Source organism: Symphalangus syndactylus, chromosome 11 (assembly GCF_028878055.3).
Source record: "Symphalangus syndactylus isolate Jambi chromosome 11, NHGRI_mSymSyn1-v2.1_pri, whole genome shotgun sequence".
Classification (NCBI taxonomy): domain Eukaryota; kingdom Metazoa; phylum Chordata; class Mammalia; order Primates; family Hylobatidae; genus Symphalangus; species Symphalangus syndactylus.
Window position 1 is genome coordinate 67770670 of NC_072433.2, and position 14092 is coordinate 67784761.

The following is a 14092-nucleotide window of genomic DNA, read 5'->3' on the forward strand; positions in this document are numbered from 1 at the left end:
CGGGTTCAAACAATTCTCCTGTCTCAGCCTCCTGAGTAGCTGGGATTATAGGCGCCCCCCACCACGCCTGGCTAATTTTTGTATTTTTAGTAGGGACAGGGTTTCACAATGTTGGCCAGGCTGGTCTCGAACTCCTGACCTAAGGTGATTCACCCGCCTCAGCCTCCCAAAGTGCTGGGATTACAGGCATGAGCCACCACACCTGGCCTATGCCCTACTTTTATGATCAGAAAAAATTTTATAAGCTATACTGACTGAAAAATGAGGAAAAGACAAAATAAGTAGAGAAAACATAAAGGAAGAAAAGAGAGAAAAAGGAAAAAAGAATTCTATTTTTTTCACAAATGAGAAAACTGAGGTCTCTCTTAAGGTCGAGATAGGAACTCCAGTCAGCCAGGCCCTAAACTCTTTCCTGTGCTGCTATGGTGCCGTCTCTAGAGCAGAGCTGTCTCTAGAGTCACAACACACCTCATAATAAAACTGTGTTTACAGCCGGGAGCAGTGGCTCATGCCTGTAATCCCAGCTCTTTGGGAGGCCCAGGTGGGTGGATCACTTGAGGCCAGGAGTTTGAGACCAGCCTGGACAACATGGTGAAATCCCGTCTCTACTAAAAATACAAAAAAAAAAAAAAAATCGCATGTGTAGATGTTTATTTTTAAATTGACTACCTGATTTTTGCAGTCAATCATTTGAAAGTTAAAAATTCAAAAACTAGCCAGGGTGGGGGCGAACACCTGTGGTCCCAGCTACTCAGAAGGCTGAAGCATGAGAATCGCTTGAACCCAGAAAGCAGAGGTTGCAGTGAGCCAAGATAGTGCCACTGCACTCCAACCTGGACAACAGAGTGAGACCCTGACTTACAAAAAAGAAAAAAACCTGTGTTTACACAGAGTAAGAAAGTTTAAAAGTTTCTAGCAATTATTCTGGACTTTGGTTAAAAGTACAGACACTTGGCCGGCATGATGGCTCACATCTGTAATCCCACCACGTTTAGAGGCCAAGGTGGGTGGATCACTTGAGCCCAAGAGTTCGAGACCAGCCTGGGCAACATGGCAAAACCCCATCTCTACAAATAATATGAAAAAAAATTAGCCAGGCATGGTAGCATGCACCTCTAGTCTCAGCTACCCAGGAGACTGAGATGGGAGGATCACCTGAGCCTGTGAGGTCAAGAAGGCTGCAGTGAGCCATGATTTCGGCACTACACTCCAGCCTGGGCAGCAGAGTGAGTAAGGGAGGGAGAGAAAGGAGGGAGGGAGGGAGAGAAAGGAGGGAGGGAGGGAGAGAAAGGAGGGAGGGAGGGAGAGGAAGGAGGGAGGGAGGGAGAGAAAGGAGGGAGGGAGGGAGGAGGAGAGGCGGGAGGAAGGAAGGAAAGAAAAAATGTATAGACACTCGGCATAAAACAGTGAAAACTGAGTTTCGCACTTGTAGTATGTATAAAATTTGAATCACAATCCAAATCTTTCATCATTGCCTTTCTCTTTCAACTATTAAGAATTTTTTTGTTGTTTAAGAAAGGGTCTCATTCTGTTGTCCACACTGGAGCACAGTGGTCCAACCATAGCTCTTTGGAGCCTTGAACTCCTTGCCTCAAATGATCCTTCTGCCTCAGCCTCCCAAGTACTTAGGACTACAGGCACATGCCACCATGCCCTGCTAGTTTTTTTATTTTATTTTTTGTTTGCTGTACTCCCCAGGCTGGTCTTAAACTCCTAGCCTCAATCCCAAAGCACTGGGATTACAGACATGAACCACCATGCCCAGCCAAGACAAAAGTTTTAAGTTGCCTAAATTCTCATTCACTATCATTCTGCACAAAATGTCCATGTCTAAAATTTCCCACATAATTCATGGTTTTTTCTTGTTGATAGCATTAGAATACCTCACACTCTAATATAAATAAAAAGATCATTCCAAACTCTTCAAAGTTAACTATGACAAGAAACAAGAACAAAAGAAAAAGGCGGAAAACAAAAACTACACTTAGGCTTAAAACAAATTTAGTGACAAATTCAGAAAATTTCTTTTTTCTCAAAATACTACCAATATTCTACATACTTTTTTTTTTTTTTTTTTTTTTTTTTTTTTTTTGAGATGGAGTTGCCTAGGCTGGAGTGCAGTGGCGCAATCTCGGCTCACTGCAACCTCCACCTCCAGAGTTCAAGCGATTCTTGTACCTCAGCCTCCCCATTAGCTGGGATTACAGGAGCCCGCCACCACGCCCGGCTGATTTTTGTATTTTTAGTAGAGATGGGTTTCACCATGTTGGCCAGGCTGGTCTCTAATTGCTGACCTCAAGTGATCCACCTGCCTTGGTCTCCCAAAGTGCTGGGATCGCAGGGGTGAGCCACCATGCCTGGCATTTTACATACTTATACACTTTTTTTTTTTTTTTGCTAATTTAACATCTCAGAATCCTCTTTTCAGAGACTGCAAAAAATAAAATAGTTTTGCAACCAATCTTTAAAGCCATTGAGTAACTAAAAGTGATCAATATAAACAAACTAGAATTTGAACTCATCTACATTGAACATTCATTGTTTAAATCAACACTAGGAAAGGGTAAAAGTAAACAACAGAAACTTGCTCCTTAATGTAGGGAGAAATCTCTTGGCCAGTGAAGCAGTACAAAAACACAGACATTCTGCTTACAGGAACTAATTAAAAGAAAAGGAAAAAACAAAACACAGACCTGTTCAACCATATAAAGTTATAATGATGAACATCTGTAAAGATTACAGAAATCACCCATGTAAAGTGCTCAGCGCATGTGCTTGGTCCATAAGTGTTTAATGTTAGCTTGCATACATGCTCATTTCATTCAATACAAGGCTACTTAAATGCTCGGTGCCTCTGCTGCCTCATACAAAACAGAGACAGCAGTAGTTCCTACATCATAGGATTATTAGGACTGAGAATGTTTTCAGGGCACTTAGAACGTTAATTGTCAATATTATTCTTAGTGTGCTCGAAAAGGAAGGCCAGAGGTTTACAGGGCTGGGATCTAAACCTAGTCACTCCAAAGCACTAGCATCTCATTTCCTCAAACTCTGGGAGATTTACCTAGTTGCCAGCTGTCCTCCCACTGCTCAGGAAATTCCCAGGGCAGAAGGAACCCAAGGCCTCGCTCCCTCTTGGAGGCTCAGCCTGCTCCAGGAGCTTGCAGCTCTAGCATCCCCAACCCCATCACCCAAACCTCACACCTGACCAAAAAGCTATTGTCCGGGCACGGTGGTTCATACCTGCAATCCCAGCACTTTGGGAGGCTGAGGCAGGCAGATCACTTAAAGTCAGGAGTTCAAGACCAGCCTGGCCAACATGGTGAAACTCTGTCTCTACTAAAAATACAGCAAAATTAGGTGTGGTGGCACACACCAGCTACTCAGGAGGCTGAGATAGGAGAAATCATTTGAACCCAGGAGGGTGAGGTTGCAGTGAGCCAGGATCCCGCCACTGCATTCTAGAGCAAGACTGTCTCAAAAAAAATAAGAAACTATCGCTCTTTGAATTTGTTTGCCAACTACTGATTTCTTTTTTCAAACGGGGCTTGAGGGAAGTTTTATAACCATGTAAAACAAATAGTAATGCAACAACAGCAGCCACTCTCATTTATGCAGCACTCCCTTACAAGTGCCATCACAGACTCTGTGACACCAGCACAACCTCTCCCAACCTGTCAGGTATTACTGTTATTATTATTTTTCTCCTCTGTACCAGCTGGGAAACTTGGACTCTAGGAAATAAATTGCCCAAGGTCACAGCTCCTTTGTGGTGAGGACAGGGTCCAAACCCAGGTATAATTTCTCTCTTTCTTTCTCTCTCTCTTCCATTTCTTTCTCTTTCTGACAGTATTCTATCCCACGCTTGATGGAGTGCAGTGGCACGATCACAGCTCACTGCAGCCTCGACCTCTTGGGCTCAAGCAATCCTTCCTTCTCAGCCTCCCAAGTAGCTGAACTACAGGCGCACACTACCAACTTGGCTAATGTTTGTATTTTTTATAGAGACTGGGTTTTGCCCAGGCTGGTCTTGAACTCCTGGCTTCAAACAATCCTCCTACCTCAGCATCTCACATGGTGGGATTACAGGCGTGAGCCACTGCAACAGCCCCAGGTAATTTCAAAGCCAGTATTCTTAAAACTACCTCACCAAATTGAATGTGGAAAAGAGAAAAAGGGAATAGTACTTTTAAAAAACAGTAACTATAGAAAACCCAATCAAAATTCATTTTCCAATTAAGTTACTGCTTAGTAAATGAAAATATTAAATAAAGAACCGGCTACTGCTCCATATGGCAAGGAAGTGTACTTCAGCGCTGACAACCCCATTACTCAGGAGAACGGTTTAACTGTGATATATGGGTGGCTCCAGTGACCACTGCCACTGTATTTATACTTTGTGATCTGTATAAACAAAATTATTTCTCATGCCTGTAACAGCATCTACTGCAGGCCTTTGTTACTTACAATTAAATCTCTGTAAATGTTTAAATCTCATGGTCACAAAAAAAAATGAGTCAGCCTTCTAAGAATGACTGGTCACCAGTTCTCAAAACACAACCTCCAGTGTCACGACCACCAGCCCCAGTAGGTCTAAATTCCAGATGAATAATTCTTCCAACGTACAGTCAAATTAAAAAAAAAATTCAATAGAATTGAGAGCCCAGAAATAAAGCTTAACACTGACAGTCAACTAATTCTGCCAAGATAATTCAACTGGGAAAGAATAGTCTTTTCAACAAATGTTGGTGGAACTCGATATTCAAATGCAAAACAATTAAGTTGGACCCTTTCCCCATGCCATAGACAAAAATTAACTCATTAAGAATGGCCAGGTGCAGTGGCTCATGCCAGTAATCCCAGCACGTTAGGGGGCCAAGACAGGAGGATTACCTGAGCCCAAGAGTTGGAGACCAGCCTGGGCAACATAGTGAGATCTCATCTCTCTAAAATACCAAAACAGTTTGCCAAGCATGATGGCATGCTCCTGTGGTCCCAGCTACATGAGAGGCTGAGGCAGGAGGATCACTTCAGCCTGAGGGTTCAGGGCTGTAGTGAGCCACGACTGTGCCACCACCCTCCAGCCTGAGAAACAGACCAAGACTCTGTCTAAAAAAGGCCGGGCAAGTAGCTCACACCTGTAATCCTAGCACTTTGGGAGGCCAAGGCGGGCGGGCAGATCACGAGGTCAGGAGATCGAGACCATCCTGGCTAACACCGTAAAACCCTGTCTCTACTAAAAATACAAAAAAAATTAGCCGGGCATGGTGGCAGGCTCCTGTAGTCCCAGCTACTCGGGAGGCTGAGGCAGGAGAATGGCATGAACCCAGGATGTGGAGCTTGCAGTGAGCTGAGATCACACCACTGCACTCCAGCCTGGGTGAGAGTGAGAATCCGTCTCAAAAAAAAAAAGTGGAAACAATCCAAATGATCATCAGCTGAGGAATGGGTTTAAGTAAAGTGTGGTATATTCCGGTAAAAGGAATGAAGTACTGGCCAGGCACAGTGGCTCACGCCTGTAATCCCAGCACTTTGGGAGGCCAAGGCAGGTGGATCACGAGGTCAGGAGTTTGAGACCAGCCTGGCCAATACAGTGAAGCCCCATCTCTACTAAAACTATGAAAATTAGCTGGGCATGGTGGCACGCACCTATATTCCCAGCTACTCAGGAGGCTGAGGCAGGAGAATCACTTGAACCCAGGAGGCAGAGGTTGTGGTGAGCCAAGATCACGCCACTGCACTCCAGCCTGGTGACAGAGCGAGACTCCATCTCAAAAAAAAAAAAAAAGAAAAAAGGAATGAAGTACTGACACATGCTACAACATGGATGAACCTTGAGAACATACTAAGTTAAAGAAGTAGTCCTAAAGACTGTACATTATATGGTTTCATTAATAGGAAACGTCTATGAAAGCCCATAGAGACAGCAAGTAGATTAACAATTGCCAGGGCTCTGAGGGAGTTTGGGAGGGAATTGGGAGTGACTGCTAATAAGCATAGAGGTGACAAAACTAAGTTGTCATAATGGTTCCACAACTCTGTAAATATACTATAAAACCACTGAATTGCACACTTTAAATGACGGGCTGTATATGCTATGTGAAACTACTTTTTACTTTATCAATAATTTCTTTAAGGCCAGGTGCGGTGGCTCACGCCTGTAATCCCAGCACTTTGGGAGGCCAAGGAGGGCAGATCATCTGAGGTTGAGAGTTCCAGACCAGCCTGACCAACATGGAGAAACCCTATCTCTACTAAAAATACAAAAAGATTAGCAGGGCATGGTGGCGCATGCCTGTAATCCCAGCTACTCAGGAGGCTGAGACAGGAGAATCACTTGAACCCGGGAGGCGGAGGTTGCGGTGAGCTGAGATCGCACCATTGCACTCCAGCCTGGGCAACAAGAGCAAAACTCCATCTCAAAAAAACAATAATAATTTCTTTAGTTAAAAATAACCTAATAGCCATTTTAGGATAAGTTTAAAAAAAACTCAAATAATAATTCTAAAATCACTTGGTTGGACATCTCTGCTCATTAGAGAAGTAAAAGTGTGGACATCTCTCCAATGCCACTTTAAGAATAAAAATAAAACTAGGACTTTTTTGAACACTTGTTAATTTAAATAGGAAGTATCCTATAAATAAAAAGTATCCCCAAAGGCAAATTCTCAGGACTTTAGGAGCTGAAATTGCTTCATGTGTTTCTTATTAGTCTGATGTAAAATGCTTTGTAAAGTTTACAGAAAGTATTTTATAGATCTTTCAACTTTTACCTTTTTTTTTTTGAGACAGAGTCTCGCTCTGTCGCCCAGGCTGGTGTGCAGCGGCATAATCTCGGCTCACTGCAACCTCTGCCTCCCGGGTTCAAGTGATTCTTCTGCCTCAGCCTCCTGAGTAGCTGGGACTACAGGTGCCCGCTACCATGCCCGGCTAATTTTTGTATTTTTAGTAGAGACAGGGTTTCACCACATTGGCCTGGCTGGTCTCAAACTCCTGACCTTGTGACCCGTCCGCCTCGGCCTCCCAAAGTGCTGGGATTACAGGCATGAGCCACCGTGCCCGACCCCAACTTTTACTTTTAAGAGACTGCACATTTGAAATGGCTGAATCTTAGCACCAGGGCAGTCATTTCACCAGCAATTTTCTTGTCTTGTACCAAAGCAGCCCTTTGAATAATACTTTCTAATAATCCACAGCCAGCTGGAGCACTTGACAAACACTGATCTGACAGTTTAATCTTAGCACCATTTTTTTAGGATTGGCGTACCCTTTTTTTCCCAGTTCCATTCACCTCACTATACTTAAGAAAAATCTACATTTACATATGTAAATTGTAGACAATGTTGATAAAAATAAATTACACCACATATTCATACTAGTTGTGCAACCAAATTAATGTTTCCTTTCTAATGCAAAAATGGGTTAAACTCTGTTATCTCCAAACCCACTTCTAAACACATCACACGCTACCACCACTCCCACCACAAAGGGCAGGGATGATATCAAAATGAAAAGAGTGCTAGCAAATACAATTATAAAACATGATGAATTTCACACATTTAGGTTTGCTAAAATAAGCTTTCACGTTGTTGAATGAAAAACAAATGCCCCCAACATTATCCCCTACCCTCCAACCTCTTATTATTACTCTATTGCTGTAACCACTGGTGGCAGTTTCTAGGATATCTTTAAAACTCTCAGAATTATTGCATATATACGTATCTACACACATGGATACATACATGCCTTTCTAATTGGAAACCATAACTGGGTTCATCATAGACATAGCGTTCTTTAACCTCCTCTTTTTATAACCCCTACTTAACTAACGCTGTTATCTTGGCTACCTGTTCCTCACAGATTTAACTTACTCTTTTTTTTTTTTACTGTGGTGAAACACACATAACATTAAACTTATCATCCTAACCATTTTTAAGTGTACAGTTCAGTAGTGTTAAGTATATTCATATTGTTGTCCAACAGATTTCTATAACTTTTTCATCGTGCAGCACTGAAACACTATACCCACTAAACACAAGTTCTCCCTCCTACCTCCCCTGGGCCCTTGGGAACCACCTTTCTACTTTCTATGATTTTGACTACTTTAGACACTTCTTATGAGTGGAATCATACAGTATTTGTCCTTTTGTGACTTTTATTATATACTTTTATTTCACTTAGCATAATGTCCTTGAGGGGCACCCACGTTGTAGTATGTGACAAGCTTTCCTTCTTTATTAAAGCTGTATAATATTCCATTGTTAATTTCATTCTTTTTAACGGCAACATGGTATTTCATTGTATGAAAGGCTAGTAACTTTTTATTTTAAATTAGTCTTCATTATCAGTGCTTAAGATATTCCAAGTTTACTTCTAATACAATAGAAGAACTGCTAGACCCAAGAACATATTTAATTATGATTCAAAGACATTATGACAAAATAAATTCTCCATAAGTGAACAAACACAAATCAAGAAGAGCAGGTTTTTCTTTCACCTTTCTTTTTAACTTTGCCAATGAAAACTCTCTCATTTTTAATTGTAATTTTTTTGGGTTTTTTGTTTGTTTTTTTGAGACAAGAGTCTTGCTCTGTCTCCCAGGCTGGAGTGCAGTGGCATGATCTTGGCTCACTGCAACCTCTGCCTCTTGGGTTCAAGCAATTCTCGTGCCTCAGCCTCCCAAGTAGCTGGGATTACAGGCACGAGCCACCGCGCCTGGCTGAATTGTAGTTCTTAAATTATAAGTAAGACTGAGCATTTTCTCACGTTTGTTGGCATTTGCATTTTTTCCTAAATGATCCCTAACCTTTTAAATTTTTCTGTTATGTGTACTTTCTGTTGATTTATAAGAACACTGTGCAAATTAAGGCAAGTGGATCTCTGTTCTACGAATAACTGTGTGTTATTTGAGTTCTTTGTTTAATTTGGTTTATGGATCTTGTGTCATGCTTAGAAAAATCTTGGCCATTTTAGATTATTTTAAAAGTTCACTCATCTTTTCTCAATACTTTGAATGGACTCCTTTTTAATCCATTTTATCACGGTTAAATATTGGATCTACACATTACTTATTTTAATGGAAAGGGTGTGGAGCAAACTTCAAAGAAAGCTTATTGACAACTTACAATTTGGATATCAGTATCCTAAGGGAGAGTGACAGTCCTCCCCATAACTACAACATCTGACATTTACGAACTCATACTGTGGGCCAGCCACTGTTCCAAGTGCAAAATCCTATAAAGGAGATCCTAGGGATTATCCCATTTTACAGACGTACGAACTAAACAACAGACAGATGAAGTAACTGATCAAGGGCACACCACCAGTAAATGGCTGAGAACATACCGGAACTCAGGCTTCCTATCATTAGAACTGGCTCTTAACTTCTCAGCTACACCGCCTCTGAACTATATGAACAAAAAAGCCCAAAAAATCCACATCAAAAATGTGTTTAAATTAATTCTCAGTAGAAAGCAGGTTTGTCCTTTTCCTCCCATCAAATACTTCGAGTAGCTTAAGTCCTAAATCTTTTTTTTTTTTTTTTCTTGAGACAGATTCTCGCTCTGTTGTCCAGGCTGGAGTGCCGTGGCAGCTCGGCTTACTGCAACCTCCACCTCCTGGGTTCAAGCGATTCTCCTGCCTCAGTCTCCCAAGTAGCTGGGACTACAGGTGCACGCTACCACGCCCAGCTAATTTTTGTATTTTCAGTAGAGGCAGGGGTTTCACCATGTTGCCCAGGTTGGTCTCAAACTCCTGACCTCAGCTGATCCAACCGCCTCAGCCTCTCAAAGTGCTGGGATTACAGGCTTGAGCCACCACACCTGGCCCAGTGTTTCTTTTTTCTTTTCTTTTCTTTTTTTTTTTTTTTTTTTTTTTTTTTTGAGACAAGGTCTTGCTCTGTTGCCGAGGCTGGAGTGCAATGGCACGTTGTCAGCTCAATGAAACCTCCACCTCCCAGGTTCAAGCGATTCTCCCGCTTCAACCTCCCGCCATCACGCCGAGCTAACTTTTTTGTATTTTTGTAGAGACGGAGTTTCACCACGTTGGCCAGGCCAGTCTTGAACTCCTGACCTCAGGTGATCCACCCGCCTCGGCCTCCCAAAGTGCTGGGATTACAGGCATGAGCCACTGCGCCCGGCCCCAGTGTTTCTTTTCTGGGCAGTATGACTGCATGCCCCAGGGGTCAGGGGCATCCTTGGTAGTAAAGGCAGGGGCAGTGTTTTCACAAAGACTGGTGAGTGCTATTGGCATCTGGGGGTAAGTTAAATATCAGCTATGCACAGGACTCCCTAATTGTTTTATAAACATCAAAAAAGGAGAATGAAATGCTAAGAAGAGAAGAGGAGGGCTTTCTCTCTTTTTTTTTTTTCCATGTCTTTTTGTCATGTCACCCAGGCTGGGTTGCAGTGGTATGATCATGGTTCACTGCAGCTTCAACTTCCCAGCCTCAGGTGATCCTCCCACCTCAGCCTACAGAGTAGCTGGCACTACAAGTGCATGCCACCACGCCCAGCTAGTGTTTGTATTTTTTTGTAGAGACGGGGTTTCACTATGTTGCCCAGGCTGGTCTCGAATTCTTGGGCTCAAGTAATCCGCCCACCTCGGCCTCCCAAAGTACTGGGATTACAAGCAAGAGCCACCTCCTCACCAGCTGCCAGTTCTCTCTAATAATCAGAGAATACCCTCAAGCAATCCATAACGAAGGGCAAATGAAATGAGCATTGGTGTTCCTCTCAAGCACTGGATCCAGCTATCTGCCACACCCCTCTGCAAGAAAAAAAAAAAAAAAGAAGTCAGAGACTCAGCCCTGCTGGAACTCTTGATTCCAAAAAATATGCAATCGGCCGGGCACGGTGGCTCACGCCTGTAATCCCAGCACTTTGGGGAGGCCAAGGCGGGCAGATCACGAGGTCAAGAGATCGAGACCATCCTGGCCAACATGGTGAAACCCCATCTCTACTAAAAATACAAAAAATGGCCGGGCGCAGTGGCTCACGCTTGTAATCCCAGCACTTTGGGAGGCCGAGGCGGGCGGATCACGAGGTCAGGAGATCGAGACCACGGTGAAACCCCGTCTCTACTAAAAATACAAAAAAATTAGCCGGGAGTGCTGGCGGGCGCCTGAAGTCCCAGCTACTCGGAGAGGCTGAGGCAGGAGAATGGCGTGAACCCGGGAGGCGGAGCTTGCAGTGAGCCGAGATCGCGCCACTGCACTCCAACCTGGGTGACAGAGCGAGACTCCGTCTCAAAAAAAAAAAAAAAAAATACAAAAAATTAGCTGGGTGTGGTGGTGCGCGCCTGTCGTCCCAGCTACTCAGGAGGCTGAGGTAAGAGATTCACTTGAACCTGGGAGGCAGAGGTTGCAGTGAGCAGATGTTGCGCCACTGCACTCCAGCCTGGGCGACAGAGTGAGACTCTATCTCAAAAAAAAAAGAAAAGAAAAAAGAAAAATTGCAATCCCGTGGCAACCCTCATTCCTCCCCGCCCCCCATCATAAGGAAATAATTTACAGCTTCATGCTTTTCAAAGCCTCCAGCCAGAAGCCGCTGCTAGGCAAAATGATTTGCATAAAGTGCCTCATTTAAATGGCTTCATACCCCTTACTCAGCAACCTGCAACTTCCACCAACTACACTAATGGTGAGATAGCACAGTCTTAAAAACCACTTTCTGTTAAATTCTATCATCCAGGCATAGAGCAGAACTTTCTGGAAAATAACTTAAACAACTGCTTGAGAGTTTAAGAGAAGGAAGGGAACAAAAAGTTTAAACTGATTTTATTATAACAAAATACAGCATAAAACCCCAATCCAGAGCCAGGCATGGTGGCTCACGCCTGTAATCCCAGCATTTGGCAGGCTGCACGCCTGTAATCCCAGCATTTGGGAGGCTGATGCAGGTGGATTGCCTGAGGTCAGGAGTTCGAGACCAGCCTGACCAACATGGCAAAACCCCATCTCTACTAAAAATACAAAAATTTGCTGGGCATCATGGCGGGCACCTGTAATCCCACTACTTGGGAGGCTGAGGCAGGAGAATAGCTTGAACCCTGGAGGCAGAGGGTAGAGGTTGCAGTGAACTGAGATCCTACCACTACACTCCAGCCTGAGCCACAGAGCAAGACCTCATCTCAAAAAAAAAAAAAAAAAAAAAACACCCAATCCGAGATTCAAATAATCAAATCATAAGACTGTGTTTAAAATCCATAGCTATGAGCTCTTTGCTGCACTGCTCTGCAAAGACAGCAGATTATCTTTGGGAAAAGCCCAATATCCACTCATTCACGCTGTCATCATTTACCAAAGGCCAAGTGTGTACTGGGCACTGGAAAATAGCAAAGGCTAGGAGAGCACAGGGGCACTACCTGCTGTGAGCTGATTAGCTGTGTGGGCTTGGAAGATACCCTGTGCTCCAGGACCTGTTTCCTGGAAATAACTTGTTAGGTGGATATGCCACTGCCTTAAGGATCCTTCTAGCTCTAGAATTAGACTGTGACTTCCCAGATTCTCACAACCCCATGGACAGCCCATAAGCCATCTGAGAATGGCAATGCAGGACCCGGAGCAACGGGCATTACGCCCATCAGAAACCTCAACAGCAGCTGTGAGACTTTCTCTGGCTGGCTGCCAACCAAAGACTTCCCACAATGGTTCTAATTTCAAACTGCCTGACCATTATCCTTAAAAACTATTGGAGTGTGCTAAAAGGTCTGATATTTTGGCTTCTTAGTGAAATTTCTCATACCCAGAGGCACAATTCCCCTTTGTCAGCATGCCCCAATTTTCAGTTTATGGTTTGGGTGAACACTGGGATTCTTTTTTTTTTTTTTTTTTTTCATGTCAGATGGGTAATGTACCAACGACATGACAAGATTTAAGGGAGGCACATCTCACAGACAAGCATGAAAACCCAATCATCATGCTTATGAACTAAAAAAGAAACTGGATTCTTACAATCAGAAACAGGAATATCAACTGAATTATGGTACCCTATGAGCCAGGAGCTACAGACCATGCCCACCTTCTACTCTGCCTCTTTTAACTTTATTATACAAAAATAGCTGTATCCCTCCCCAGGATACAGGCAAGTCACTACAGCCTTGAGAAGCCAGCAGGAAGAAGAATTGAACCAGATCTCCCTAAGGGTGAAGTAGAGCTAACGCCAAAGATAGGAAGTTCCTGCCTCTGGAGTTGTTTGTTTATTATGGTATAAGAAATCGAGCACGATTGGGTCAGAAGAGCAAAAGACCCTTCCAGTGCCAATGTTCTGGGAGGTGGTCCAAAGGAAGTCAGTGGGGCCAGCTCTCTCCCTCAGACAGCTAACAGGAGCAAGGCTTGGTCAGCCTTCCTGAAACTCTGCAAGTCCAAGGCTTCTGAGCTATTTATTCTATATTTACTTTGAAAACACAAAATTGTTCCAACAAGATAGATATGTTATGGAACAATTGGGCATAATAGGATGTGTATTTCTTTTTTTTTTTTTTTTTTTTTTTTAGACGGAGTCTTGCTCTGTCACACCCAGGCTAGAGTGCAGTGGTGCGATCTCAGCTCACTGCAACCTCCGCCTCCCGGGTTCAAGCGATACTCCTGCCTCGGCCTCCCGAGTAGCTGGGACTACAGGCGCCTGCCACCACGCCCAGCTAATTTTTTGTATTTTTAGTAGAGACAGGGTTTCACCGTGTTAGCCAGGATGGTCTCAATCTCCTGACCTCATGATCCACCTGCCTCGGCCTCCCAAAGTGCTGGGATTACAGGCGTGAGCCACCATGCCCGGCCTAGGATGTGCATTTCTGTCTATTGAGAAACACCAGGTAGAAAACTGCACCAAGCTGAATTAAGCTTCGTGGTAATACACAAAAAATGCACACAGCTCAGCTCAACAAGTGCACTGAGTCACACCAAACACATTTGATGTTACAACTTTCCATCCAATTCCTCCCGCTGCTTCTGAACTGCTCAAAAGCCTAACTCTCCAAACTCATTTCCAAAAGGTAATTTCAAGACTTTTTCAAATATAGTAGTGATGTATTTCTTAACCATTTAACATTTATAAAACTATAATATCATTTTTATTCAGTTCCTTTTTTCAAATGT

At 43.4% G+C, this 14092-nt stretch overlaps 1 protein-coding gene and 1 non-coding gene across 4 annotated transcripts in view; both read right to left on the reverse strand.

Annotated features, from left to right (window-relative positions):
• Positions 1–14092, reverse strand: part of SERINC5 (serine incorporator 5) — a 189306-nt gene that overhangs the window by 121485 nt on the left and 53729 nt on the right. The window lies entirely within an intron of this gene.
• LOC129457936 (small nucleolar RNA U13) lies at positions 12837–12940 on the reverse strand. The gene has a single exon (XR_008649469.1). It is a non-coding gene; the product is annotated as a small nucleolar RNA U13 (small nucleolar RNA).